The following is a 26,744-nucleotide window of genomic DNA, read 5'->3' as shown; positions in this document are numbered from 1 at the left end:
TTAATTGGGGAGGAGGGAGGCGGGGCGGCGCGGGGCGGAGGGCGCGGGAGGGAGGCGGAGGCGGAGAAGCCTTCCCTCGCGCCGCCCTGCTGCCCGCCTCTTCCCAGGCTCCTCCTCCCCTGACTCGGACTCCTCCTTCTCCTAATCCTCCTCTCCCTCCTCTCCTCCCCTACCTCCTCCTCCTCCTTCTAATCCTCCTCCTCTTCTTACCTCTCTCCGCCCCTCCTCCTCTGACTCATCCTCTCCTCTCGATTCCTCCTCCCCTGACCTCTTCTCTTCCCCAACCCCCTCCTCCACCCCCTCCTCCTCTCTCCCCACCCTCTCCTACCCCCTCACCCCCCTGTGTCCCAAACTATGGCACAATAGGCCCCAGCTCCTCTGTCTATTCTGTGTCCAGCAGGAGCCCGCGGTGATTCATTGCTCCAATTAGGGGCTCTGCAGCCCGTGGCTCGGGCTGTCTGAAGGGTCTCCTTTGGGACCCACGAAACCCATCAGCCGCTGCCGCTGATCTTTAAGAAAAGGTCAAGCCGGACGCGCTAGTGCCAGGTGAGGACGATGGGTGTCTAGGGAGGCTTGGGAAGGGTAACCCCCCTCCAAGATCTGGGGAGGTCCTGGCCCTTCAGCAGCCCAGGGTTGGGGGTCACCTTTCTAAGCCCAGTGCCCTAGTTTTGAAGACAGAGGAAAGAGGAGTTGTCTCCTGCATCACCCTGGAGACAAAGTCCTCCCAGCCTATCTCCCCTCTCCCCCTCCCTCTGACTGGACAGGGCCCACCAGATCACCCTAGGGGTAGAGGTAAGAAGGGTACTGTGTGTCCTGGGACTAAGGACTCAACCTCTCTGTGCCCTTTTCCTTCTTGTTAAAGTGTTCCTGCTGAGACCACAGATATCCAGGACTTAGTGTATTGTATGCAGATACATTGTAGTTATTTAATGCAGAGACAAACCCTTTGCAGGCCAAGTTCAGAGCTGTTACATGCCTCTTAGTTACTTCCCCACAAGAAGCAAGTGTGGGATGCCCCTCATTTTATGACTCAAGAGGCCAGGCAGGATTCAGACCCAGGCAGCAGGGTTCTGCTAGGAGTATGTGGCCTCCCCAGGCAGACATCTGGCCCCTGTCACCCAGAAGCTGCTGGAGACTGTCCTTGGCGCCTCCTAGGCACACAGGCACACACATGTATGACACACACACACACAGATGGTGCCCTTTGGCTCAGGCTGGGTCACTAAGCAATCGTCTCCCATCTGTAAAAGGAGCCCTCAAAGCTTCAAAACTGTGAGCAGTTACTTTCCAGAAGCTTCCAGCTGTCTACCCTGCCAGCTGGAGATGGTGCCTGAACCCCAAAGGCAGGAGCCCCACCACCACCACTGCCACCACTTGGTGAGCTGACATGTAAATAAGGCTGCTCCCCCCCCCCTCCAAATGAGCAGGAGGAAGGGCCTCTTGGGAATCCCTAACATTCCAGAGCTCCAGAATCAACTGGGGTGGGGTGTCAACATGGCAGAGGATGGGACTCTGTCCCTTCCCTGGCCCAAAAAAGTGCTGGCTCAGCAAATTGTCTCGCAGACCAGGGCGGGGAGGCATCCCCTGGCTGCTGGCGTGGTTCATACCTTGTTAGAGGAGAGGCTGATGAAAGGACCCTGTCTGTTCTTACTCAGGAAGGGCCTGGGTGTCTCACTCCATAGGAAGGAGCCTGGGAAAGCTGTTCCTACCTAAGCTCACCCAGGTCTCCCTCAGCCTGGCCCAGCTGCCCATCTTCAGAGCCCTTAAGTCTCTCTCAGCCTTAGGATCTCAGCTGGGGCTGCCGTTTTCCCTCCATGTCTGTTCATCGTCCATTTTCTTTCTTATTTCCTTTGCCCTCTTCTGCCTCCTGCACCCTTTTGTCTCCCAAGAGCCAATCCTCCTAAGTCCATCCTGCACACAGCATAGCCAAGACTGGCTTCATACCTAAGTCCAAAGCCCTAAACCCCATCCTGCCAGCTGTGTGTACCTAAGGCAGAGGCAGACCTCATAACTCTACAAACCTCAGTCTCCTGCTATGTGCAATGGGCACAAGCTTCCTCCATGGTAGTCCAAATGAAAGCAAGAGATGCCTGGCACAGGAGGCTGATATGACAGGAGACTATGTATGTGCATGTTAGCAAGTGTGTGTGTTGATACATACATACATGTGCTGTGTATATACACATGTATGTACTGGTGTTTGTGTAAACAAGTGTAGGCATACATGCGTGTTTTACATTTGTTTGTGTGTACTAATGCATAGATACATACACATGCATATGTATTTGAATATGCAACTCCAGACATCCATATATGTATGGTGCACACATGTGTTTATGTGTTATACAGACATGTATTTGTGTTTACAGGCAGGCATGTGTGTGTGTGTGTACTCTGCAGGCACGTGAATGTATGTGCATGTATGCACATATTTGTGTGTGTGCCTCTGTGTGTGAAGTGGGCGGGAGGAGTGGGTTGTGTTTCTCTCAGCGGCTGAATGACTCAGGAAATCCCCTGGCACAAATCAGAGGAGGAAGAAGACAGGTGACGCTGCTGAGTCATATGGGGGTGGGTGACATGGTGGCAGAGCCACAGCACAGCCAGACATACCAGACTGACATCATAGCAACATTGACTAGCTAGCTCTGTGACCTGAGGGGTGGGGGAAGAGGGCGGTGGGGTGCTTCTGAGCTCTCTGGGCCCCTTTCTTTTCATCAGGAAAGCGGAGCTAACAAAAGGGTACATTCTTTAGGGCTGAGAGAAGCAGAACGGAGGCCATCCTGACAGTGCAGGATCTCCAGAGACTGAGGCGAGAGGATCTCAAGTTCAAGGCTAGCCTGGGCTACACAGTGAGACCCTGTCTAAGAGGAAAGAGCTGAGGGATTCAGGCTCCATCTCACTACAGGCTGAGTAATGCTGAATGCATGGCTGGTCCCTCTGGGACCAACGCCTGCCTCCCTGCAAAACACATGGCTTGTGGCATTGTGCCCCAGCTTTCCCCACGAAGGGTCTGAGGTTCAGAGTAAGGAGAAAGCAGCCCCCAGGAGCAGGCTGAGTGAGGAAACCCACCCCTAGGCTCCTTAATAAGCTGACAGGAGGTTCACTCTAAATCCAGTGTGAAGCAGGAACTGCCTCAGAATCTCATCTGTCTTCTTTGTGTGTTCCCAACCACAGACCTAAGGAAACCGAAACTCTCACAGTCTCTGGTCTGGACACAGAGCTAACTGTGTGGTGCCAGATGTTCAAAACACCCAGGCACCTTAGTTTTTACTCTATGTTCCCAAGTCGTTCCAGCACCAAACCTGGCTGCTCAGATGTACAAAGAAAGCTCCAACTGGACAGCCCTATCCACCTGTGCCTGTCAAGAGTGCCTGCATCTGGATTCAGGGTACCCAGCAGAACCATCCATCCCCTGCCTGCAGCTGTGGAGGGAGGGGCCACGCCCCTTCCCTGCCTGTTACTTTCCAAGGCCTGAATAACCTTGCATCTCCCAGCAGCCCTGGCTCAGGGCAGAGAAAGCACAGCCTACAGGTTCCATGGAGAACATAACACAGAAGGACAGAGGATCTGGTCGCAGCCCACATTTGCAGCTGCCTGTGGGGGCATCTCCCAAACCGCCCCCCACCCCCACCCCCACCCCCAGCTGTCTCCAGGTCTCAGCACCACACGGGGAACTGTGTCTGCTTTCCAGCTGCTTCTCCCAAGAGGCCGAGCCCCAGCTCGCCTGCCTTGTGCTGTCCTAGTTTTTACAGGGCCCAATCAATGTTGGGACCAGGGACGCAGGACTCCAAACCTCTTGGTGCCTTCTGTTGTAGAATCATCAGACCATCTGGCAGGATGGTGCTTTCCATTATTCCAGCACCCTGGAGATGCACGGGAAGTTCAAGACCAGCCTGGGCTGCTTCGTGAAAACTGTCTCAAAAAGTGAGAACACAGCAGGGATCAGGTAAGACCAAAAATGTTATAGAGGCTCAGAATTTTTCAAAGAGTAAAGATAATTCAAAAAAGAACCCATCCACCAGCGTTACCCTCCCCCACTGCCGTCTTTGGCTGTTCCATCCTTCATTCTTCCCTCGAACCTGAAGTCAAACTGAAACACCTCCAAGGGGCCCAGCTTTTCCCACCATCCAGTTTTGACATCTTTCTCCCTGGGCCTTTTGCACATCCTTCTTCCTGTGCATGCTCCTCTGTGGCATCCATCCCAGAACCCAGTTACTGGTAGGCTGTCCATCTACAGCTACAGAAGCAGTAGGGCTCTGGGTTTGCCCTCCAGGTACCTGGGGACTCAAAGGGAAGACTTGATCTTTGGCTGCCTTTCTTTTTCTCACTCCTCCCTCTTCCCTCCCCTCCCCTCCCCTTCCCTTCCCTCCCTCTCCTGTCCCCTTCCTTTCCATCTGAATACAGGAAACACTACAAATTTCCACAGAAAGAGCTTCAAACTGAGCAGGACACTGGCCAAACTATACCTCCTTCTCAGAGGGAAAGAATGTTACTATGAACAATTAAAAGCAAAACAAAAAAACAAACAAGCCAATCCCCCAGTGGCTGGCCTGGGCCTTCTGAGCCAGTCACACCATTAGCATGGAAGTGTTGCCTTAGAACTGTCCCCAGAAGGAGGGACTTGTATATACATATATGTGTGTGTCTGTGTGTGTGTGTGCATTATGTACATATATAATCATATATGTGTATATAATATACATACATATATAATCATATGTGTATATGTACATATATATATGCATAAATGTGATACATATATGTATACATGTTATATAATATAATCATATATATGTATGTATGCATGTGTGTATGTATATGTGTATACATATATACCTGTATACATATTATATATACATATATAATCACATATATGTACACACGCACATACACAGTGTGTAGGTGTGTGTGTGCAGGGTGAGAGGGAACATTCTAGTTCGTCTTCTATTGCTGTGATATGTACCCTGACCAAAGCAACTGTGGAGGAAAAGGTTTACTTGGTTTGTAGGGTCTTGAGAGAAGTTCCCACCACTGAGGGAGGTCAGGGCTCCTCAGGCAGGAGCAGGGGAGGAGCCATGAAGTGCATTGGTCTGGACTCTTTACATCAATCAACAATCAAGAAAAATGCCCCCTACAGACTTGCCCACAGGCCAGTCTGATGGAGGCAATTCCTCAGTTGAGGTTCTGTCTCCCACAAAACAATAGTTTGTGTTTCATTGACAAAATTAAGCCGGCAGAGAGAATACAGGGATCTGACACATAGTTGTAGAAGTCAGAGACATCTGTGGGAACTGGTCTCTCTCCTCTATGTGGGCTCCAGGGCTTAAACTCGGGATGTCGCACTTGGGGCCAAGTACCTTCACCACCAAGCCAGCTCGAGAGCCTCTCTGTTGCCCTTTGTGAGGACTGATTTAATTCATTAAACACAAAGCTTCCACAGAGCGCTTGTAACCAGGTCTCAGCGGCCACTGCTTTTTAAGACAATCCATCTCAGAGCAAAGAGATGGCTGCTCACTGTACATCTCTGGAAACCGAGACAGGATAGGCAGGAGCATCCCATAAGCTGCAAAGCCCCGTGTGTAAAAATTCCAGCTTGTGCTCACAGCAAAGGGAAGGGTCAAGGTGTGGGGTGCAGGAGAAGACGACCCACGGCCCACCCCCACTCTCCGGCTCAGGAACCCGAGGGTGCTGCAGTTCACTTCAGAGCCTTGTAAAAGCCCTTTGATAAATGAGCACCGAGCTGACCTGCATGGGGCTGACAGGACAGACTCGACACATAAATCTTGTGTGTGCTCGAGAACTCCCTCACCGCTGGCATCTCCGAGGTTCTGGTTTGTAGCAGAAAACCCTTGATGTGGTTGCTTCCCAAGCATCCAAGCCCCAGAGGTTCTGGAAAAGGCAGAGTGTGAGGGGCATGGGGGGGGGGAGGGGAAGAAGAGCAAACTTAGACAGCTAGAGTGACCTCCAACAGCCGAACGTGCCTGACACGCAGTCAGTGGGGATATTGTATGAGCCAGCTTTAACCCTCCACTGTGACAAAGACAGCTAACAATCACCAAGTGTTCACTAAGTGCTGGTTGCTTGGGTGCTGGGAGCTATGTTCACTTAGACATGTGAGCACTATTGCTCGTTTTACTGATGGGCTCTGAGGCTCCAAACACTGGTCCCATGTCCTCAAGGTCAAAAAGCTGGGGACTGTCAGGGCCGAGTTTGAACCCAGACTATCTAGTCCTTGTTGTAACTGTAACCGCCCCCACCCCCCACCCATATGTACAGCTCGTGGCCTGCAGGCATGCCTCTCCAAATCCTTCCCCAGAAAAGCATTCTTGCCCTTCTCGGTGTCCTGCCCCGGAAGCTGTTCATCATCTTGTTCATCATCTTGCCTGTGGTCCACTGGCAGCTGTACCTTTCTTCAGCTGGGTCTCCAAACCTTCAGACCCAGCGTTTCTCAGTGGCTTTTCCCAGGCTTTGTCCACAGCCCTGGAGTCTTTCCATAGGTCCCTCTTAGTTGCCAGCTATCTTCCTGGCTTTCACTCTGGAGTGGCAGGGCTCTCCTGGACTTGTTCACTGTGGACCCGAAGTGTGTCTGATGCTAAACTGGAAAATGACATTTCGTCTTCTTCGGAGACGAGGTCCCACTCTAACACCAGCCGGCCTCCCTCTCTTCCGACTACTGCAGTGAGCCGCCATGCCCAGCTAGGTTCTGTGCTTTCGAAACCTCCTTCCGAAGCGCCAAGGAAAGTGTGCGACCACATGGGTTCACCTCTCTATGTTCACACAGGCCAAATTAGGGTTTGACCAGCGGGTTCTGCCCCTGGGACACTTCACTCCCCAGCAGGCATCCCATATCCGGTTCAAACCCATCTACAGCGATGTCATCCCCAGACTACACAGTCCACCATGCAGGTGACAGTTCTGTGGCTGAGTGTTCACTGAGCCACATAGCTAGCTCCATGGTCAACGTTTGAACAGCCATCACCCCCAAGAGAAACCTCCACCCCAAGGTCCATCGTTGTCGTCCCTCCAGCTGCCCTCCCCACACCTCTGAGTATCACTCACCACTTTCTGTCTGTCTTGGGGTGTCACACGGAAGAGATGGCTATGTGGCCCTGCCTGGCCCAGGACTCACTTTGGAGACCAGACTGGCCTCAGACTTACACAGAGCCTCATGCCTCTTTCTCCTGAGTGCTGGGATTAAAGGAGTCTGGCATCTCTGGATTTTTTAAAAACCAAGGTCTCAGGTAACCCAGGCTGGCCTTCAGGGCAGCATGTGTAGAGGGTGACCTTGATCCCCTGCCTCCACCTTCTGAGTTCTGGGAAGACAGGAGACGCCTCTACTTAGTCTGTCTGCCATAAGTTCAAAGCTGGGCCATGTCAGAGCGTGAACACCGGTCTGTGGGGAGGACCCCGTCCTGTGTTCACTCTGGGTCTTTCTTATGGTTCCATGTTTTGCCTTCTTTTCCTGCGTGGGGTTTTCCGCGTGCACATGTGCATCTGTGTTACTAGGTATGCATCCCAGAGCTTGTGTGTGCGGAGTGGAGTGCTCTGCCAGTGAGCCCCACTCCAGCCTCATCCCTGCTACTGCTCAAAGTGGTACCTTGTCTTCTGTACTGCTGTATGGGCCATGGAGGGACAGCTGTGAAGGCAGATCTTGACTGGATCTGGAATCAGCTAAGAGACCCGATCCTGAGCAGCTCTGTAAAGGCATTCATTCCCAGCAAGGGTGAACTTGGGGATAAACTCTGCAAAGTGGGCAGCTCCTTCCTCTAACAGCCCAGACATAAAGAGGCCTTAAGAAAAGGTTCTGTTGCTGGCTTGCAGTGTTGTTGTTTACAGTGCTGCTGGTTTGCAATGTTGCTGTTTACAGTGCTGCTGGTTTGCAATGTTGCTGTTTACAGTGCTGCTAGTTTGCAGTGTTGCTGTTTACAGTGCTGCTGGCTTGCAATGCTGCTGGCTTGCTTGTCCCTGCTTCCCGCTGGCATACGCCTCTACTCCATTGCTGCTGTCACCACCATCACACTGTCACATCCTTCCCTGACATCAGCCTCCAGCATGGACTGAAGACCAGCAACACCCCATAATCCTCCAGGCCTTCGGCTCCTGCAGCTCCTGGCTTCTCAGACTCTCCAGCAGGTAGCCATCACTAGCGGTCCCCACCCCCACCCCCGCCCCAGTGCTTCCTGACACAGCCACTCCAGTGAATCTCTCTTTGTAATAAGCAGCCCATTGGTTCAGTTCCTTCAGGGATCCTCCAATATGGTGGCTGGCTGAACTTGACCCTTAGTGGGTTGAGGAGTTGCCATCTGAGGCAAAGACTGCTGGTGTTTTCCTGCATATCCGGCCCATGGCTTCTGTTAACAGCATATGACACCTTTGCAGAATGGACAGCCATGAATGGACCTCTAAGCCCAGGGAGGTGTGCACGCTTCCTTCATGCTAGACAAGATGTCTCACGAGTCCCACCTGTGGTCACTGTTAGTCCTGTGGTTCACCAGCTCCCCACCTCAGCCCTTCTTGATGCCTCCCTCCCTCAATGTCTGACAGCCATGGTGCCCCTGCAGGTCACCTCACTGCGAGGCAGGTACCCCTGGCCCACCTGAGCAGCCTGATGACGCCCACGGGGGTTCAGAGGTCAGGACTTGATGTCTGTCTTGTTGGGCTGTGAAGTACGAGTGTGTTCCCACCCTGGTCCTGATCATGTGTTTCTCTCATGAGCCAGCAATACTCAGAAATGGGCCCGCACTGAAGGGGAACACATTTTTAAAATGCAGCCTGCCTAGGTCTCAGCACAATGGCTGAGGCCTTCCTTGTGCTACAACCCCTTAATACAAGTTCCTCATGTTGTGGTAACCCCCCCCCCAAACTCTACAGTTATTTTGTTGTAACTTCATAACTGTAATTCTGCTGCTATTACAAATTGTACTGTAAACATCTGAGTTGCAGGATAGTTGATATGCCACGGGGGGGGGGGGAGGGGGGAGCTTGACCCACCCACAGGTTGAGAACCTCTTCACTAGAGCTGCTTAGTGCCTTCCTGCCTTCTGCAGGAGGGATCCACCATGAACAGGAAGGAGCTTAGAATCCCTGTTTCCACCTGCTCTTCAGGCTGGGTTAGAGACCCCCGGGGGTCTAAGATCACAGAGGCTTTTGACTGAGGCCAATTTGTCATGGTGATCTGGAGCCTTGGCTGTCGCTATCTGTCTCAGCTCAGATGAGTCACCCTCTCTATACCTGAATGCTGAATGGGGGGGGGGGTGTTATGATTTCCAGTTACAGGGAGGGAAGCTGACACAGAGAGGGTAAACATCTTGCCCAAGATCACAGGGCTTGTTACTGATGGGCTGGGATTCAAAGGCCAGGCTTGAGAGGACAAGGGCAACAGAGTGGGCAGAGAAGATTCAGGGCCAGCACAGACCTTGTCTAAGGTCACACAAGGTCAAAACTATGATATAGCTTTCCTAAATCCCAGCTATAGCTCTTGCTCCTTGGGAAGTGCTCTTGCTATGTTTAAGAACTTTTCCTTGGGTGAGCAAGATGGCTCCGGTGAGTGAAGGTGCTTGGTGAGTGAAGGTGCTTGCGGCTAAGCCTGGTGACCTGAGTTCAATCCCTGGAACCCACATGGTAGGAAAGAGTGGCCTCCTGAAGGCTGTCTTCTGATTTCTTCAGGAGTGCTGTCTTTTTTAGGGTTTTACTGCTGTGAACAGACACCATGACCGAGGCAACTCTTATAAGGACAACATTTAATGGGGGCTGGCTAACAGGTTCAGAGGTTCAGTCCATTATCATCAAGGCAGGAGCATTGCTGCATCCAGGTAGGCATGGAGCAGAAGGAGCTGAGAATTCTACATCTTCATCTGAAAGCTGCTAGGAGAAGACTGGTATCCTCAGGCAGCTAGAAGGAAGCTCTGTTTCACAATGGGTGGAGCATGAGCATAGGAGGAGACCTTAAAGCCCACCCCCACAGTGATACACTTCCTCCAACAAGACCATGCCTCCTAACAGTACCACTCCCTATGGGCCAAGCATATTCAAACCACCACAAATACTGTGGCACATTCATGCATTTGTGTACACTCGTGTATGCACACACACACACACACACACACACACACACACAAAACAAAATGTAATATAATTGAAAAAGAAGAGGCAGGCATATTTCTGAGACTTGGAGGCCAGCTTACTTCTAAAACAAAAAGGACAAAAAAAGAATTTTTCCTTGACATCACATCTTCCTGGGGACCTGGAGGTTTATTAGTTCAAGCAAGGTAAACCATGCCCCTGAGAGAAGTGGAGAAAGCAGGTTGGATCCGGGAGGCCCCCACAGCTCCAGCTGGGTACCTGGATTTACCCTCCCACTGCAAAGCTATTAATATTGATCAGATTGGAAAGGGGAGCCGACAGCAAACACAGATGGACACGGACTGTTTAGTGGCCCTGAAACTAGGCTAGGGGCTGGAGGGGCCTGGGCTCTGAGCCCTGACTGGTCACAGGGGCATAGTGGACCATTTGGCAGCAAGGAGAAAGAAGATGGTCACCATGGTGGCCGGACCCCCTGTGCACTGCTGTGTCTCCATTCTGCTGCTGGTGTTTGTGGAGTGGAAGCAGATAGAAAGGGATCCGTGCCTGGGGTACAGGTTGGGCAGGGCAGTAAGCGCCTGTGTGTTTTCTCCTTCTCTGAGCCTGAGGTCTGCTCACCTCTTAGCTAAGCACACTCTTTTCAAAGCACAGCTCTGGTGCTGGGCTCTGTCTTGCTCCACACGCTTTCTTAGACTTCATCAGGTGTCCTCGGTCTGCGTACTGCCCCCTCCCCCAGAGGAGGGGAGACTCAGATTCCTTGTACCCTGTTCAAGAGGCGCCATGCATACCACACCTCTGTCTTTGCACCTCCCTCACTGTGCCTGTCATCCCTCACTGCCCCTCCGCAGTAAACTCTATTTCCCAGACTCCCTTGCCTCTGACTCCGCCCCCCACCCCCACCCCCGCAACCCCCCCTCCCCCAGCCCCTTTGCTGTCAATGGAAAGGACTGGAGGGACTTGAAGTCCTGGCTTGATGTGTCCCCTCACCAACTCCCTGTTCCATGGGCAATGTCCTGGTCCTAGCTTTTCTTCAGCTCCTACCAGCAACTATGTCACTGGGCCTGCTGACCTCATCTTACTACTTCAGCTGAGTCACCCACTTCCTGGCCTCTTCTCTTGAAGACCCCAACTTCAGCAGGGTCTTACAACACCCTGCTTGGATGCCCTTTCCTGATAAGTGCCCTTGTAGACCTTTGGTTTCTGGGGAGTGTCCCCACCTCCCGGGAGCCTCCTGGCTGGCTGAGGCCTGGCTGGGCTGTTTGTGATTATGGTTTCAAGAGTGTGGTTACTTGATTCACATCTGTCTCCTCCAAACTGACAAATTCCACGGAGTGAGCTGCCAGCATCTGTTTTTGCTCAACACTGTCGGTCTAGTGCACAGGAGAGAGCCTGCTGCTGGGGCTTGGACTGAGCTAGGCAGCCGGGCTAGTGTGTATGCAAATGAGGACGCTTACATGCAAATGAGACATGGGAGGAGCTTACAGCCCAGCTCCTGATCAGGGAAACTTCCCAAGTCTCACCAGCTCCTGGAAGGGGCTGCTTAGAAAAACTTCAGGGATCCGGAGGGAGGGTCTGGATGGATGGGTGGATGGGTGGAAGCGAGGATGGATGGATTGGCAGGTGAGTAGGTGGGTGAGCAGACAGGTGGGTGGGTAGATGGAAGAAGATACCTAACTGAAAAATGTGTGGTGGTAGCTGATTTTGGTGGCCCACGCCTGTGATTCCTGTACTTGGAAAGTAGAGACCAAAGAATCAGAGGAGTTCAAGCTCATGTGCAGCCACGTAGCAAATTTAAGGCCAACTTGGGCTACAGGAAACCCTATCTTAAAATTTTATATATATATGAATGAAACCCTATCTTAAAATTATATATATATATATGTATATATATATATGAATGAAACAGAAAAGTCTAGCAGGAAAGATAGGCAGGCTGAATTTAGACAAAAGCTAAATGCTCTCTGGAGGAGAGGCTCCTGGGAATGCCCGCTGTGTTCCGTGACTTGTGTGCCAGGTTGTCACGGGAGCGTGGCTTCAGGTCTGAGCAGTGCTGTGTTGACCAAGATTAATGACTTGATTGGGAGCCATTCTGAGACCACCAAGGAGAAGCTGACAGCCCTATACCTGCCGAGGGGCACAAGCTGCTCATGAGACAGTGACAGCCAGTTAGAACATTGTCCTCAGTCCCCTTTACCCTGATTCCAGGCTGGGCAGAGAGGGTCTAGCGCCTTACAGACCCCAGAAGGGGTCTGAGTCTGTCCAACATGAACATAGGAGGCCTGTGCTGAGGAGGCCAGAGCTGTGGTTGCCATGAGTAGACAGGACCTTGGAGATGTGTCTGAAAGAACTGTGGGGTCTGGGGAAGTGACTCAGTCAATAAAAAATCTGGCAAGCGAACTCAGCCTTTCAGATCCCCAGGGCCCACATGAGAAGCTGGGCGGGCGTACTGGCCACTTGTAATCCCAGAGTTTAGAAGGTTGAAACGAGACCCTGGGACAAGCCTGCCAGCTGGACTGAAGGGGCAGGCAAGCTCTGAATTCAGTTGCAGGCCCTGTTTCCATGAAGGAAGTAGGGACTGACCCAGAAAGACACCTCACTTCAATTTCTGGCCTCCATATAAAGAAGCACACATCCCCCCCACTTATTTGTGCACCCCAACACATGCCAACAGACAGCCACACAGGAACACAGCCTTTAGTGATCCCAGTGAGCTCAGAGGACAGCAGGAGACAAGAAGGGGAGGAGCCACACCCAGCCCTCAGCTGTCACTCCTCCACAGAGGCTATGAGAGCCTCGGCCTCCCCATGGACACTTGCAGATGGCACCAGGCTGCAAAGTGAACCCAGCAGACAAGCCCTGCGCATGGCCAGCCAAGCAGGAAGCCACCGTGTAGCTGTAATCCTGTCAGATAGGCCTAGAGTTCAGATTTGTGGATTTGAGCACCATAAAAAAATAAATAAATGCTACTACCTAAGGCCAACCCTTAACCAAACAAATAGACATTGCTGTAGCTGAGACGTGAGTCTCAATGCTGAGTGGGAGAAAACAGACATTATAAATAGCCTCATGTCAGCTTGGGGCAGATTTTTGTGGCCAAAAGTTTATATATATATATATGCAAGCATTTTTGATTCTGGAGTTGCAGATCAGGGAGCCCTACATAAAGATGTCCTCGAAAGGATGCCATAGGAGAAAAATTTATCCAACCTCTGACAGGAAGTCAGTTAACGCCGCCCCACCATACATACATACACACACACACACACACACACACACACACACACATACACACACACACACACACATACACACACACACACTGTGCAGTAAAAGGTTTAAAAATTCTGTGAATCCACAGAAACTCCTGGCGATGGCCTCAGGCCCCTTCCCTGGAGACCAGCTGGGTGTGCTTTTTCTGCATATGGGTTGATTTTCTTTTGTTGGTTTTTACGAGACAAAAAAAAAAAAAAAAAAAAAAAAATCTCACCGTCCTGGATTCGAACTCTCAACAATCCCTCTGCCTCATATCCAGAGTGCTGGGATTATAAGCGTACACTGTCATGTACAGTTTGTTCCTGAATGATCAAATGTTTCAGTCTGAACTAGGGGTATGTGCAGCCCCACTGGTCGTTTTGTTGTTTTAAAATAATAGTTTAACCAGGTGCAGTGGTGCATGCCTTTAATCCCACTATTTGGGAGACAGAGGCAGATGGAACTCTGTGAGTTCAAGGCCAGACTGTTCTATGTAGTGAGCTCCAGGACAGCCAGGGCTACATAGACAGACCCTGTCTCAAAAACACCAAACAACAATAGATACATACATAAATAAAATAGTTACAGTTTAACAACCTATAAAACAAGTGTGACATCCCACACCAGTAACCCGGTGCCTGGGGGGGGGGGGTGTTGAAGCAGGAGGCTCTGGAGCTCCAGGCCAGGGTGGGCTACATATCTAAACCTCATCTTGAAACAAACTGAATCTTGGAATCCCGAAATGTCTAGCAGGGGACCTCTGTGCAGGCAGGTGTGGCAGGTTCAGGGGCTGCTCCCATTCTCAGGGGACAAAACCTTCTGTTCCTGAATCTCCTCTTCTATGGACACCCCAGAGGCTTGGGGCAGAGGGAATAACCAGGCTCTCTGGGTAGGCGGAAAGACAGGCGGGGGACAGTGGGGGACAGCAGGCAGTAGTGGTGCCACAGCACGGTTGCTGGTTCTCAGCCACCCCTGCAACAGGTGGCCTGCCATCTGCTTGGGCTCCTGGCCCAAGCCACGTGTCCAACCCTCTTGAGTTTAGCCTTGGCTGAGGGCTCGGCCTGAGTTCATAGAGACAGAAAAAGAACTTGGTTTGAGCTGTGGGGCCAGAGGACAGAGTGCAGGTCACTTGCCCCAGAGAGGGAAGCTAAAAATGGCCAGAGACCTTGGAAAGTCCCTGTGTTTGGACCTGACCTTCCTCTCTCCCTCTCTATCTCTCCATCTCTCACACTGTGTGTCTCTGTCTCTCACACTCTGTCTCTGTGTCCCTCTGTCTCTCTGTGTCTCTATGTGTCTCTGTCTCTCACACTCTGTCTCTGTGTCCCTCTGTCTCTCTGTGTCTCTATGTGTCTCTGTCTCTCACACTCTGTCTCTGTGTCCCTCTGTCTCTCTCTGTCTCTGTCTCTCTGTTTCTGTACTGTCTCTCTCTGACTTGATCTCTCACACTGTCTCTCTCTCTGTGTCTCTATGTCTCTGTCTCTCACACTCTGTCTCTGTGTCCCTCTGACTCTCTGTCTCTCTATGTGTCTCTGTCTCTCACACTCTGTCTCTGTGTCCCTCTGTCTCTCTCTGTCTCTGTCTCTCTGTTTCTGTGCATCTCTCTCTTTCAGCCCAGGCTGGCCCGGACCCCCTATGTACCTGAGGATGCCTTGAACCTCTGACCCTCCTGCCTTCACTTTCCTAGTGCTGGGGTTACAGGTGTGCACCCCCACTCCTGGCTAATGCAGGGCTGGGGCTCAAACCCAGGGCCTTGTGTATACTATGTAAGCACTCTACCAACTGAGCTGCACCCTCAGCCTCTGAACGCCGTCTCTTTCCTCATTGGGACCCTGGAGTTTGACTGAATAGGCTCTAGACAGATGCACCCATCTTTTACACAGTACTGGATGGAGCCCCAGAGGTGAAGGAACCTGCCTGGGGCCACACAACTTAGCCACTCACTGACTCTCAGGGTCCTGCCAGCTGCTGAGGCCCCAGTGCCTCTAAATCAGAGAACTGCATAACTGGCCCGCCCTGCCACCAACCAGGAAGGTTTTTTTCCCCAAGGCTCTGACCCAGGTTTCTGGTGTGTGTGTGGGGGGGAGAATAATGGCAGTGATCCCCTAAAAGGCTGCTTCAGAGAAAGAGACCACTCTACCCAACGCATCTTTGTGTTCAAACTCAGCACATCCCTTTTCGCTTTCGTCTTAGTGGCCCAATGGCCCACACTGGCAGCGTTACTGGCCTGCGTGATTGAGTTGCAGACAGCATACCCGGGACAAGCCTAGGCCAGGACCTGGTCAGTAGGATCTGCAGTTGGTCACCCACTCCCTAAAGGGACATGCTAGAGCCTGTTCCCTGAGGCAGGGCACAGCTGTCACCCTTGCCAACAGCCAGGACCCTGGTATGTGGCACCTGGTGGCAGGATGAAGCTGAGGAGACTTTTGACCCCCACCACCACTGAGACAAAGAGTCCCGGGAAGCCAGATGATCCAAAGTGAAAGCTGGACCCCTTGGGCCAGTCTTCCAGCCCTCCTGAGCCCTCTCCTAGCTAGAACGTACTTTCCCCATCCCCCGAGGCACATCTTCGTGGAGCACTCAGGATGAGAGCCGCTCGCCCTTGGTAGGAAGCACGGAAGCTCGTGTTTACACATGGGGGTTTTCTGAGGACCACTTGCAAAAAGATTTTTTTTTTTAAGATTTATTTATTTAATGTATGTGAGTACACTGTTACTGTCTTCAGACCCACCAGAAGAGGGCATCGGATCCCCCTTACAGATGGTTGTGAGCCCACCGTGTGGTTGCTGGGAATTGAACTCAGGACCTCTGGAAGAGCAGTCAATGTTCTTAACGGCTGAGTGGTCTCTCCAGCCCATTTCTTGAGCCAATTGAAAACTGTGAGATTTGGGTTTTTGTTTCTGTTGTTTTGTTTTGTTTGTGTGTTTGTCCAAGACATTGTTTCTCTGTGTAACAGAGCCCTGTCTGTCCTGTACTCACTTATGTAGACCAGACTAGCCTCGAACTTATAGAGATCCACCTGCCTCTGCCTCCCAAGTGCTGGGATTAAATGCATGTACTACCATGGCCGCTGGCAGGTTCTCCATTTTCTAAGGAGCAGAGGTCTCTAGGAGGTGTCCACCTTCAAGGGATGATGGCGTGGGCATTACTGTGACTTTCCTGTGGGAGTTGAAACTCTGGCTTCTATGTGGTGGTGGTAACCTTGAATTTGGAGGCCTGGGGAGCTAGGCTGTGGCCCTATGGCTGACCTGAGACCTCACTTGGACCCACTGAGACATCAGGGGTTTTGGCAAATACACAGCTATTCTGAGCTAGTGGCTTGGTAGCCAGTGTGGTCCTGGGGCTGAGTCTTCCTGGGTCTGCTGGGTAAGCTCCACCCTCGAGCTGCTGGGGGTTCCTTATCTCCAAACAGAGGTCAAGACCTGCAGCTGGAAGGTGGTGGGAGAATTCCAGACAGCCCTTGTAGCCCAAGAGGAAGTTGGGGGTTCCTACCATCCCCCAGGCCCCACTCAGGGCTGAGAAGTAACTGGTGAAAGAAGATACTGAGATTCACCCAAACAGTCCATTTGGACATCCAGCCCTGCCTGGCGAAGGCACAGAACTCAGAGTCCTACCCTAGGAATAGCCTGCCCCTCCCAGACCTCAGAGCTGACAGTCTCCTGCCACCCGAGGCGCCAGAGTGCCTGAGAAAAGTGTTTGGGGGGGGGGAGGCGCCCTCTGGAGGGAGGCCCAAGAGGGGGCTTACTTTCTCAAACTGGTCAGGAACCCAGAGGCAGGAGGGCAGACCAGCAGAGACAGACACTCACCCTGCAGCACACACAGGGACCAGGACGGCTCATTCGGAGGGATGCACATAGACCCGCAGGGAGAGGGATTCTCAGTGACAGAATAGAGAGATGATGCAGGACAGAGAAGAGAGACTCAGATGCTTACCCTGAGATCTGTACACAGATAGTCACAGTGGGCCCACCGGCTCCCCTATGCCTGCCCTCAAGCCGGTACCAGCCTGTTGTCATGTCCCGCCTGGGCAGCCCCAGCCCGTTTGAAATGTCTGTGACACCCAGAGACACACCTTGGTCAGAGTTATCTGTGTCCCCAGCACCTCTGAATCTTCTCTGTACCCCACCCCCAACCCTCACCCCACTCCCCCACCCCCACCCCCAGCCACAGCTGGGCCATCTGCTGCGGACTTCTCGCTTCCTAGAAAGCCCTTCACACCCAGAGTATCGGTAGCAAGTCTGGCTTCTGTCACTCTTCATCATTTCTGAAACTCTCCCAAGTTGCTGTGTCCTGTCTTTCTTTTTTGTGCTTACCACCAAACTTGACAAATGGTGTTCCGACCCTAGTGGTGACTCTGGTGTGTTGAGGGAAGGGTGGTGGGGGCACTCGGGAATCCCAAGTGTGGGGCTGTCGTAACAAGGCTTCGGGGGACATTCCTGCCCTGGGGCCTGTTCTTGCTTCTGTGGGGTGAATGTTAATACCTAAAAGTGGAGTTACTGAGTTGAGGGTCAGGAGAGATCTTAACAAGTAACTGCTTCACTTCTCTACACCGGAGATAAAAGGACCTGGGACGCAGCTCAGTGGTGAGACACTCCTAGCACGTGAGAAGCCCTGGCTTCCACCCAGAACTGTAGTAACTGGGTGTGGGGGCCCAAATCTGTAATCCTAGCACTCAGGAGGTGAAGTCTGGAGGAAGCAGATGTTAAGGTCACTCTCAGCTACCTGGGGAGCAGAATCCCAGGACAGCCTGGCCCTATTTAGGACTGTAATATGCGGATATACATGGCTTTGTGAGTTCGAAGCCAGCCTGCTCTACAGAGGGAGTTCCAGGACAGCCAGGGCTGCAGGGTGTGACCCTGTCTTGGAAAAAAGCCAAAGCAAAACCCTACAAAAAGGGCAAGCAATCACAATGCCCATGAACACTTGGCTAACAATATGCACTGGGAACGTTATTCAGCCATGCAAAGGAATGAGGTCTCGAGGCAGGATGCCAGGGGACCCTGCTCTGTCTGACCCATTTAAGTAAAATGTCCAGGAGAAGTAAGTCTACAGGCAGGGATGAGCCACTGCTGATAAGGACTGGCTCCTTTCAGGTGCCTGGAAGTCCCCTGGGCTGAGACTCAGCCTGCAGCCACCCAGCCCTGTGACTTTACTAACAGCTCCGGGATCGTGTGCTTAGCGGTGGTGGCAGGGAGGGGACTTCAATTATGATTGGCTTTGCTGTTTACTGTGCGGTTTTGAATCAGGGTCTCAGGTAGCCCGAGCTGGCCTGGAACTCCCAGTGTAACTGAGGGTGACCTTGACTTCTGACCATCCCGTCCCTGTCCCTACTTTTCCCACGCCTGGCTGGAAGCGGCGAGTTTTGTATTGAGTTTCTATAGTTATTAAAAGTGGAGACAGGGCTGGCAAGGTAAATGTGCTTACTACCAAATGGGGTCACCTGAGCTCAATCCCAGGGACTGTAGTGGTCAGAGAGAACTGACTTCTGCAAGATGTCCTCTGACCTCCACATGCATAGCCCTTCCCAAATAAATAAATGTAATTTATTTATTTATTTATTTATTTATTTATTTTGAGACAGGGTTTCACTGTAGTCTTGGCTGACCCAGAATTCGCTCTTTAGACCAGGCAGGCCTCAAACTCAAGAGATCCGCTAGCTTCTGCCTCTCCAGTGCTGGGGATAAAGGTGATTGTGCCACTGTGCCTGGCACAAATCTAACTTTTTAAAAAAAGATTTATTTATTTATTTATTTATTATATGTAAATACACTGTAGCTGTCTTCAGACACCCCAGAAGAGGGCATCAGATCTCATTATGGATGGTTGTGAGCCACCATGTGGTTGCTGGGATTTGAATTCGGGACCTTCGGAAGAGCCAGTCAGTGCTCTTAACCGCTGAGCCATCTCTCCAGCCCCCTAACTTTTTAAAAAGGGACGGTACACAGTTGTAGTCTCAGCTCCTCAGATGGTTCAGTTGAAGCCAGGAGGAGGACAAGACTACGCTGGGCCACAAGTGAGGCCCTATTTCTTGAAAATAACCCTTTAAGGGGCTGGAAAGATGGCTCAGTGGTTAAGAGCACTGATTGCTCTTTCGAAGGTCCTGAGTTCAAATCCCAGCAACCACATGGTGGCTTACAATCATCTGTAATGGGATCTGATGCTCTCTTTTGGTGTGTCTGGTGTACTTACATATATATACATACATATATATATATATATATATATATATATATATATATATATATATATATATATATATATCATCCAGGCAGTAGTGACGCACACCTTTAATCCCAGCACTTGGGAGGCAGAGGCAGGCAGATTTCTGAATTTGAGGCCAGCCTGGTCTACAGAGTGAGTTCCAGGACAGCCAGGGCTACACAGAGAAACCCTGTCTCAAAAAAACCAAACAAACAAACAAACAAACAAAAAACCAAAAAAAATCCCTTTAAATAAAATTAATATAGAACACAAACTGAGGATAGTCAGAGCGCAGGTTTCTTGGTGGGGACAGTGGCGGTGAGGCAGATGGCAGGAAGCTGGGTACATAGTCCCTGGTGAGAAAGTCTCAGGTTTGGGGAGTCATGTGTGTCCCCCACTCTCCCGTGACCCCTAGAACAACTCCTGGCAATGTAGCCTCTGAGCAGATGTGGGTTAATCAAGCATAATTAACTTTATGATTATGGCTTCCTGAGGCCCCGTGAAAAATGATGCCAGGAAAACATACTGCGGTGCGCTGGCGGCAAGGCTTGCCTTCCTGCCCTTATCTTCAAGACATCTTCCAAACAGTCCCATCCGATGGGACTCTCTGACAATTCCTTACCATTAATCTAGCCCTGTTTACAGAGCAGGAAGCCAGCGGGGGCTCAGGGGCCCGCCCAGGGTCAGCCAAGAGGCCAGGTGAGTGGGCCTCGGTGTCATTAGGTGAAGCCTCACCCACAGGCCGGCTACAGAGCCAGGACGCCAGTGCCAAACCAGGTTGGGTCTGGGGAGAGTGGGGCCGTGGGCTGGCTGGGTCCATGTGGGTAGGCCACGCCCCCTGTGAGCTGAAGGCGGGTGTACGTGGATCTAGGATGCAGGGGAAGTAAGAAAGGCACAGAAAACCAGAGGACTGCCCACTCTGCCTTTGCTGGTCGCCGAACCCATGGCCCAGTGCCTTCCCTGGCCCGGGACTCTCATCCTCCGGCACTGGGTTAGCGACTTCTGGGGATGAAGGACTAATGGTAGGAAGGGATGGTGGCAGAAGTGGGGGGGGGTCACACATAGGTGTCAGGAGGCAGAGAGAGGAGACTGCTGGGGCTCAGCTTGCTTGCTTCTTTTTACTCAGTCTGGGACCCTGGCTGATAGGATGGTATGCCCCTCCCCACCCCTATGCCCAATTCAAGGCGCATCTTCTCTCTTCGGGCCATCCTGTCTGGAAAAGACTCAGAGGTGTGTCTCTATGGCAACGCCGAATTCGGTCAAGTTTGACAAGAATCATCACGGGGGTTGAATGTGTCCTGATTTCTATTTCTTTTAAATTGTATTTATTTAATGTATGAGTGCCCTGCTGCAAATACATCTGCCTGCCTGAAGAGGGCATCAGACCCCCCATAGATGGTTGTGAGTCACCACGTAGTTGCTGGGAATTGAACTCAGGACTTCAGGAAGAGCAGCCAGTGCTCTTAACCACTGAGCCATCTCACCAGCCCCTGTCCTGATTCTTTTTGTTTGTTTGTTTGTTTGTGTGTTTGTGTTTGTTTTTGTTTTTGTTTTTCGAGACAGGGTTTCTCTGTGTAGCCCTGGCTGTCCTGGAATTCACTCTGTAGACCAGGCCGGCCTCAAACTCAGAAATCTGCCTGCCTCTGCCTCCCAAGTGCTGGGATTAAAGGCGTGTGTCACCACCGCCCCGCTCCCTGTCCTGATTCTTAAAACCCTCCCTTCCCACATGCCCAGCTTCCCTCTTGTCTGTATCTCAGCCACCTGGTCACTTTCTATCTACACTGGGGAACAGGTCCCTTGGGACCACCAAATGCATCTCCAAAGCCAATATCCCCCAGATGGGAAGGTGGACACACCAGATCCAGACCCACTCGTGGCCTGCAGGCACTACTGGTATGGAGGCAGGAACCACGGCCAAGGATGTCACTAGGTCAGAAGCTGGGAACAGTAAAGAACCAGGCTGCTTCCCAGAACTCCAGCAGGATCCAGCTCAACCCTAGAATGTGACCCTGTACAGCCCGTATATAACTTCTCCCTCCTCCTGTCTCTTCTCCCTCCCCCTCTTACTCCTCCATCTCTTCTTCCTCCTCTTCCTTCTCCTGTGGTGCTGGGCATCGAACCTAAGACCCCATGCACAACAGGCAAATACCCTACCACTCGGCCTTGCACACCAGACTTCTGATCTCCACACCTGATAGAATAAATGCAAGATGCAGGCTGGAGAGATGGCTCAGTAGTTAAGAGCACCGACTGCTCTTCCAGAGGTCCTGAGTTCAATTCACAGCAACCACATGGTGGCTCACAGCCGTAATGAGATCTGATGCCCTCTTCTGGTGTGCCTGAAGACCAGTATACTTAGATTATAATAATAAATAAATCAAATAAATAAATAAATAAATAAATGCAAGATGCTTGAAGCCTCTCACTTTTCTCTGTTGTCCTTCTCCCGAGACAGGATCCCTCTCTACGTGTTCCAGACTGGCTTACTGGCCTGCAACTCGCTGTGTAACCCATGCTGGCCTTGAACTCACGACAGGACTCTTCCTTCAGCTTCCTGACTTAACAAATGTAAACCACCATGTCTAGCACGGACTCCACTGTTACAGTGACACCAGGAAACTCATTTGATGCCTTGCAGTGGCCTGGCCCTACTGCTGTACAGAGTCCCAACTCTTCCACCCCCCGGGTTGGCTCAGTATGGCCCTACTCAGCCCCAGCACTGAGTCCTGAAGGAGGACTTGGCCGCCCCCAGCCCAGTGAGTCAGCCTCTTGGGTAGTCACCATCTCTGCGGAGCCTCACCACACTTGCACGCCTCGCCTCCAGTCAGACTGCAGTTTCCTCAAAGGCCGGAAGCTCCATTCAGGCGTCTTTGCTGTACCCAGCCCCTGTGGTGAAGAAGGAGCCCAAGGCCAGCTAAAGCACCGTGCAGTGCACTTCACACCAGCCTGTCCTTGTCCCCTATCCCTGCAGAGCTCTGCCCCAGCCACCCACTCAGCCCCGTGCTTCATCATGACCTGACATCACCACCTGACACCGGTGAGAGGCACTCTGATCCCCCTCACCAGAATCCCACCGTATACCCAGAAGCAGCCACGCCATCTTGGGACTCTCCCTTCTTTTTCCAGTATCTTTGTGAGTACAGCTGTTCTCCTATGCTATTTCCCAGGGATAGCCACCAATTGGGCACTCAAAGACAGCTGGGTAAAGGCACTCTGACTTCTAGCTCAGTCCCACCTGGCCAGCTGAGAGACCTTTTCCAGCTGAGGGAATCCCTGGGCCTTCCAACTTTCCAGTACAGAACCTGACTCAAAGAACAGTAAGTCCAATTAAGACATCCTATCTGTGGCCTGCTACAGGTTAACCCAGTAAATTTCCATCTCATTCCCCTTGGTGATTTCAGAGCCACCAAAGTGTCCCCTGGACCTGTGGGCCAGGAGGGAGGTGGCTATGTTTTAGAAGCTTCCCCCAGACAATAGCAGGCTGATCTTGAAACACCCGTCTACCTTCACCAAGGTGGGGCTAGCTGTGTGCCACCGGCTTTGGGGAGGTACAGCCACTTGTTAGCCAGGTAACCAATCCGTGGGACCAATCCTCTGCTCAGGGTCATATCGCTGTCTCAGACTGGCCCATACTGCTTGGGTCCACTGTGACCAATAACAGGAGGTCAAGGCCATGAGCATCTCACAAGTGGTAGAGACCTTGAACCCACCAGCCATTGTCACAATGCTCCCAGGGCTGGGTCGAGGGGGGCGGGGCAGGAGGGCAGGGCTGTGGTGTGTGCCGAGAAAATGTGCTCCCAGTGCTGGGACACACAGAAGAACCCAATGGCCTCCTGTACCCTTAGAACAGACCTCAGGCCTGACTCCTGCCCTGGCCAAGTCCCCACCCCCACCCCTGGGGCCCTCTGAGGCTTTCCCATGGAATCTCTGGGTGGGTTTGGATTCAGGCCACAAGGAACATGTATCGGAAGCTCACTAACAGGAAATGCTGTGTGGCCTTGGATAGCTTTCCAGGCTGTGGCCTTCAGCCGGCTGTGCTCTGGGTATTGCAGCCATTGAAGCCTTCAATGGGATGGGAGCGGGAAGGGCCTTGGTCCCCAGGGCTGGCAGTGACTCTTTTTCCCTCCTTGGCTGGCTGCCCCTAAACACCCTGAGCAGAGCCCATTTATCTAGAGGCTCTGGGTAGACACAGCATCTTCAAATCCTGTTTTGGGCCGTGAATGTCCAGGCTTCAGCTAAAGGGCAGAGAGAGAGAGAGAGAGACAGACTTGACCATCCCAGGAGAGGTGGGGGTAGAGTGGGGGGGGGGAGTAGAGGGACCCTTTTGGCAGCTCTCTCCTCTTGCCATGTCCTTAGTACAAGGAGTGGTGGCCCAGAGCCATGAGGAGGGTACAACAGGAGGCTCAGGTGAAGAGTCACAGCTGGATCGGGCGGTAGCTCTGCTCATATTTTCTGTGCTGGCTCCAAATGCAGAGGAACCCACTGGCGGAGGAGATAGCAACCCACCAAAGAGAGAAAAAAGCCAGCACACACGCACCTGCCACCACACAGCATTCTGGGAGGAACCTGAATCAAGAACACACTAGGAGGCGGCCGAGGGCCAGAGGATGGGGGACGGGCTGGAGGACATGGTTCCCAAGAGTCCTCTGACTCCTTCCCTAAAATGCAGAGAATATCCTGTCCTGAGCACCCCTCTCCCAGGACCGAGAGCCTCCTCAACTCTGTCCCCTGTCCCTGACCCGAAGGCATGGGGCTCTCTGGGGAGAGGGTCTCCAAGGATCCATCCAGCCCTGGACTGCGGCAGGAAATCCTGAGACCAGTGTGTAATACATTATTTCCAGCTATGCAGGGGTTCCCAGGCACAGGACTAACCCATGAGACTCCCCCAACCCCTGCCCCAGCTCTATGGCCTGGACTATCCAAGATCTGTCAAGAAGGACAGATGGTCCTGTCAGCCAGCAGGTTAGGGACAAGCAGCTGTCACATGCAGAAGGATGGAGTTGGGTCCCTACCTCACTCATGCTTAGTTGCTGTGAATGCTTGTGTCTGTGTAGGTGCTAAATGAGGGACAAAGTACAGATCTGCATGAGAAAGGCGCAAATGTGCTTAGAATCCACCAGGAGGGCCTTGTGGTCCCGGGAAAGGTGACAAGAGTAAGTAACTGAAGCTGGGTGTGGTGGCGCACGCCTTTAATCCCAGCACCCAGGCAGAGGCAGGGAGATTTCTGAGTTTGAGGCCAGCCTGGTCTACAAAGTGAGTTCTAGGACAGCCAGGGCTATACAGAGAAAACCTGTCTTGGAAAACCAAAAAAAGAGTAAGTAACTGAGCTTCCATCAAGGTTTAAAAAGGATGTCACCCAGAGAATCCTCCACAAAGAAAGAAAAGGCACCAGAGAGATGGCTCGGTGGTTGAGAGCACTTGCCACTTTTGTAGAGGCCTGGGTTCAGTTCTTGACACTCACATGGCGGCTCAGAGCCATCTGTGTAACTCCTGTTTCAGGGAAACTGATAGATACCCTCTTCTGGTCTCGAGGGACACCAGGCATGGAAGAGACGTATACATACATGCATACTTGCATATAAAACACACACACACACACACACACACACACACATAGAGCAGTGTCAGCCACACTGTCAGAAGGGGAAACAACCAAGAAGCCACCAACAATCCATAAGTGAATACTATGTGATCTTTCTGTGTGTGGGAATATTACTCAGCCATTAAAAGGAGCAAGGTCTGGGGCAGGGGCTACAACGGGGGCTGTGTGAGAGAAGCCTGCTGCAGGTGGCACAGTTAATAGAACCCATCAATGTGCAGGAGTTTAGAATAAAAATATCCGTGTCTGGGCCAGGGATGAGTGAAGCTAGGGACAGGAAGGGACAGGGAGAGGGGACAGCTTGAGGTTCACAGTGTGGGACATTGAAAATGCTTTAGGATTCAATAGAGGCCAGCCTGCCAGGGGTGCTCCCATCCTCAGCTACACTGGGAAGTACCCAACTTAGAGGCATGGGGGTAGGGCACACAAATTAAACCTCACAGCCTATAACAAAAGCCTCCAAGAGGGACTGCTTTCCAGCTGGCTCAGTCCCCTGCTGACCAAGTCCCTCCTTCTCCATATAGGCTGAGCTCTCAAAACCCTCCACCCCCATCCACACATGCACTTTGGAACACCCCATCTCTGCTGGCAGGCAAGTTCACTAGAGTGACAGAGAGGCAGGCCAGACCCTTCTATGAGGACACACTGTGAGCAGACAACACTCAGCTGTCACCCACCAGAGCCAGTTCATTCGGGGTCAAAACAGTATCCAGGAAGCCCGGGGCTCCAGTACCTGCCAAGTTGGGCTCGTAAAAGCCACCCATCTTGGTGTAGACAAGGATGACCCTGAAGGATAACCTACCTCCAGGGCTCCAGGGGTGGGGGTGTTACCCAAGGCTGCACTGCTGCTCTTTCAAGAGCACTCCCCTGACAAGTGGACACATGTCACTTTTATCTCAGTGTTCTCCATGTATAGACAGGACCTACCTACTCCAAGTGCTGGGACCCCCACAGTGGTAGGAGACCTCAGAGGCTCGAGGTCCAGCAGGGAGGCCTCTGAAGCCCTGAGGGTGCAAGCTGGGATACGGGTTCTCAAATGAGGGCTGTTCATGTGTCACTGTCCCTCCAAAGGCCATGCCTGGTGCTGTCCTATCTCTCTTGTGTTTGCCATCCGGGGACCTGGACCATCATGGCTGAGTGTCAAGGAAGTGCAAGCACCCCCCTCCCATGCTGTGACACACACCCCCTTTCCAGCACTTCATTCTCAGAGTGATTTGTCCTTAGGGGACAGTCAACAAGACTGGGATGTGATCTATCTGATTTCATGCTCTGAGGGAGGGTGGTATTGATGACACTATGGGCATGCAGTGGGCAGAGGCCAGGGACCCAGCTCTGGGTGACCACATACACCCAGAGTCTGAAGGATCTAGAGTGGTGGCCACCCGGTGCCTAGCCCCGAAGCTGGCTTCACCTCCAAGGCATGTTAGGACAGTGGGGACCTTGCAGAGAGAGGCAGAAAGAGATGACACTGTACCTGAGGGAGTCTACATATTAAGTTAACCCTTCGCAGGCTGGACCTTATGGATCCAAGCGAACCGTGTTCTATTCAGAGCAGAAAGAGCACACAGCTTTGGGCCTTGCCCAGGGGTATCCAACCAGGGGCTGTGAGCCACAC

At 52.1% G+C, this 26,744-nt stretch overlaps 1 long non-coding RNA gene across 1 annotated transcript; it reads left to right on the top strand.

The window, feature by feature from the left end:
- Positions 1 to 240: 240 nt before the first annotated feature.
- A330074K22Rik (RIKEN cDNA A330074K22 gene) lies at positions 241 to 24,037 on the top strand. The gene is made up of 3 exons (NR_110496.1): positions 241 to 546; positions 3,816 to 3,946; positions 21,986 to 24,037. It is a non-coding gene; the product is annotated as an RIKEN cDNA A330074K22 gene (long non-coding RNA).
- Positions 24,038 to 26,744: the final 2,707 nt, after the last annotated feature.

Source organism: Mus musculus, chromosome 8 (genome assembly GCF_000001635.26).
Source record: "Mus musculus strain C57BL/6J chromosome 8, GRCm38.p6 C57BL/6J".
NCBI classification, from domain to species: domain Eukaryota; kingdom Metazoa; phylum Chordata; class Mammalia; order Rodentia; family Muridae; genus Mus; species Mus musculus.
The sequence above is the reverse complement of the archived record's forward strand: the minus strand, read 5'-3'. Positions and strand labels throughout refer to the sequence as shown.